General features: G+C 43.9%; 1 long non-coding RNA gene across 1 annotated transcript; it reads right to left on the bottom strand.

Annotated features, from left to right (window-relative positions):
* Positions 1–585: 585 nt before the first annotated feature.
* Positions 586–3389, bottom strand: LOC130587979 (uncharacterized). Its single transcript, XR_008966884.1, has 3 exons — positions 3269–3389; positions 1871–1971; positions 586–714 (listed from the first exon to the last, which is right to left on the bottom strand). It is a non-coding gene; the product is annotated as an uncharacterized LOC130587979 (long non-coding RNA).
* Positions 3390–4008: the final 619 nt, after the last annotated feature.

The raw sequence follows: 4008 nt of genomic DNA, 5'->3' as shown, positions 1-4008 counted from the left end.
CCCAAAATCCACCCAAAACTTCCCCAAATCCCCTAAAATTCCCCAAAAATTCCCAAGAATTCCCAAATTTCCCCAAAATCCCACTGACCATCGGACCAGGATGTCTTGCAGTGTCCCAAAGCCCCCCAAAATCCCCCGGACAACTCCCCAAAATCCACCCAAACCTCTTCCAGAACTCCCCAAAATCCACCTAAATCCCACTCAAAACTTCGCAGAAATCCCAAAAATTCCAAAAAAAATCCCAAAATTCCAAAAATCCCCCAAAATCCCCCCTGACCATTGGTCCAGGATGTCCTGCAAATCCCTCAAAACCCACCCCAAAATCCTTTCAAAACCGCCCAAAATCCCCCCAAATCCCTCCCAAAATTCCCCAAAATTCCCAGAAATCTAAAAAAATTCCCAAAAATTCCCAAATTTCCCCCAAAATCCCACCGACCATCGGACCAGGATGTCCTGCAAAGTCCCAAAATCCACCCAAAATCCCCCCTAAACCCCTTTCAAAACCCCTCAAAATCCCCCAAAATCCCTCCCAAAATTCCACTCTAAACTTCCCAAAATTCCCAGAAATCCCAAAAAATTCCCAAAATTCCCAAATCCTGACCATCTGACCAGGATGTCCTGCAGTGTCACCGTCAGGGCGTGGCCCAGGTGAAGGGACCCGGTGACGTTGGGGGGGGGCAGCACCAGGCTCAGCACCGGGGAATCCCCAAAATCCTGGGGGGAAAATTTGGGAATTTTGGGATTTATGGGAATTTTCAGGTGATTTTTGGGTAATTTTTGGGTAATTTTTGGGTAATTTTTGGGTAATTTTTGGGTGATTTTTGGGGTTGTTCAGGTGATTTTTGGGTGATTTTTGGGAGCCCCCCGAATCCTGGAGGGAAAAATTGGGAATTTTGGGATTTTTGGGAATTTTCAGGTGATTTTGGGAATTTTTTGGGGTCGTTCAGGTGATTTTTGGGTCCCATTCAGGTGATTTTTGGGTGATTTTTGGGGTAATTCAGGTGAATTTTGGGTGATTTTTGGGTGATTTTGGGGTAATTTTTGGGGTCGTTCAGGTGATTTTTGGGGTCATTCTTGTGATTTTTGGAACCCTGCCAAATCCTGGGGCAAAATTTGGGATTTTGGGATTTTTTGGGAGGGGTTTGACCACCCCCAGGTGATTTTTGGGGTTCCTCAGGTGATTTTTGGGAATTTTTAGGTGATTTTGGGGTGTTTTTTTGGGTCATTCAAGTTATTTTGGTTGTTTTTGGGATGATTTTTAGGTGATTTTTGGGTGATTTTTAGGTTCCCCCAGGTGATTTTTGGGCCACCGCGAATCCTGGGGGCAAAAATTGGGATTTTTGGGAATTTTCAGGTGATTTTTGGGAATTTTTGGGGTCATTCTGGTGATTTTTGGGTCGTCCCACCCCTGAATCCTGGGGGAAAAAATTTGGGATTTTGGGGAATTTTCAGGTGATTTTTGGGGTCATTCAGATGACTTTTGGGTGATTTTTGGGGCCATTCAGGTGATTTTGGGTGATTTTTGGGTCCCCCCAAGGTAATTTTTGGGACCCCCCCGAATCCTGGGGGAAAAAATTTGGGATTTTGGGATTTTTGGGAATTTTCAGGTGATTTTTGGATAATTTTTGGGGGTGTTCAGGTGAATTTTGGGTGATTTTCAGGTGATTTTGGGGAATTTTCAGGTGATTTTTGGGTGATTTCTGGATGATTTTGGGGTGATTTTTGGGGTCATTCAGGTGATTTTGGGGTGTTTTTTTGGCCCTTCCGGGTGTTTTTGGGGTGATTTTTTTGGTCCCCATATTTTAGGATATTTTTAGGATATTTTTAAGTATTTTTAGGATATTTTGGGGTGATTTTGGGGCCCCCTCACCTGCTCAGAGGGTTTGAAGAACCCCTCCCTCTCCCACCATTGGTACCAGGCGGCCTCGACGTAGCGGGGGCTGTACTGGGGGGGCAGCGGCACCGTCGTGTCTGTGTCCCCAAAAAATTGTCACCTGTGTCACCTGGAGGAGGTGACAGGGCCACCAACCCCCAAAATTCCCCAAAAATCCCACAAAAACCCCACCAAAATACACCCAAATTCACCCAAAATCCACCCAAATTCACCCCAAATTCACCCAAAATCCACCCAAATTCACCCAAAATTGTCACCTGTGTCACCTGAGGGAGGTGACAGGGCCACCAACCCCCAAAATCCCCAAAATTCCACAAAAAAACCCCCAAAACCCCACAAAAATCCACAAAAACCCCACCAAAATCCACCCAAACCCCATCAAAATCCACCCAAAACCACCCAAATTCACCCAAAATTGTCACCTGTGTCACTTGGGGGAGGTGACAGGGCCACCAACCCCCAAAATCCCCAAAATTCCACAAAAATCCCACCAAAATACACCCAAACCCCATGAAAATCCACCCAAATTCACCCCAAATTCACCCAAAATCCACCCAAATTCACCCAAAAATGTCACCTGTGTCACCTGGGGGAGGTGACAGGGCCACCAACCCCCAAAATCCCCAAAATTCCACAAAAAAATCCACCGCAATCCACCCAAACCCCATGAAAATCCACCCAAATTCACCCGAAATCCACCAAAACCTCCTCAAATTCACCCGAAATCCATCCAAATCCACCCGAAGTCACCCAAAATCCACCCCAGATCAACCAAAATCCACCCTAAATCCCACAAAAATCCACCCCAAATCCCACCCAAATCACCCAAAATCACCCAAATTCCCTCAAATTCACCAAAACCTCTTCAAATTCACCCAAAATCACCCAAATTCACCAAAACCTCCCCCAAATTCACCCCAAATTTCCCCAAATTCACCCCAATTTACCCAAAATCCATCCCAAATCCCTAAAATTCACCCCAAATTCACCCAAAATCACCCAAATTCCCCCAAATTCTCCCCAAATTCACCCCAATTTACCCAAAATTCCCCCAAAATTCACCCCAAATTCCCCCAAATTCACCCAAAATTCCCCCAAATCCACCCGAATTCACCCAAAATTCTCCCAAATTCACCCAAAATTCCCCAAAATCCACTCAAAATTCACCCCAACCTCCCCAAATTCGCCCAAAACTCCCCCAAATCCACCCAAATTCCCCCAAATTCACCCAAAATCCACTCAAAATTCACCCAAAATTCCCCCAAAATTCTCCCAAATTCACCCAAAATTCCCCCAAATTCTCCCCAAATTCACCCCAATTTACCCAAACTTCCCCAAAATTCCCAAAATTTCCCCCAAATTCCCCTCCCATACCCTTTTTTCCGCCGGGTCCCAGCGGGTGCTGATATTCCACCTCAGCCTTGGGGCTCCAACCCTTGGGGAGGGGGGCGGGCTCCTGAAAAACCAGTATGGACCAGTTTAAACCAGTATAAATCAAAATAAACCAGTATGGCCCAGTATAAACCAGTATAAATCAAAATAAACCAGTGTGGCCCAGTATAAACCAGTATAAATCAAAATAAACCAGTATGGACCAGTTTAAACCAGTATAAATCAGAATAAACCAGTATGGACCAGTATAAACCAGTATAAATCAAAATAAACCAGTATGGACCAGTATAAACCAGTATAAATCAAAATAAACCAGTATGGACCAGTATAAACCAGTATAGACCAGTATGGACCAGTATAAACCAGTATGGACCAGCTTAAACCAGAATAAACCAGCACGGATCAATATAACCCACCCCAAACCAGTATGGACCAGTATAAACCAGTATGGACCAAGATAAACCAGTATAAATCAGAATAAATCAGAATAAACCAAAATAAACCAGTATGGACCAGTCCAAACCAGTATAAATTAGTATAAATCACAATAAACCACCACAACCCAAAATAAACCAAAATAAACCAAAATAACCCAGTATGGGCCAGTATAAACCAATATAAGCCAGTATAAACCAATATAAACTAATACAAACCAATATAAACTAATACAAATCAATATAACCCACCCCAAACCAGTATAAACCACTACAAACCAGTTTAAA

The sequence above is a fragment of the Malurus melanocephalus genome, unplaced genomic scaffold (genome assembly GCF_030028575.1).
Source record: "Malurus melanocephalus ecotype Western Australia unplaced genomic scaffold, MMel_1.1 scaffold_2935, whole genome shotgun sequence".
In the NCBI taxonomy this organism is placed as follows: domain Eukaryota; kingdom Metazoa; phylum Chordata; class Aves; order Passeriformes; family Maluridae; genus Malurus; species Malurus melanocephalus.
Note: the sequence above shows the minus strand (reverse complement) of the source record. Positions and strands in the feature narration are given on the sequence as shown.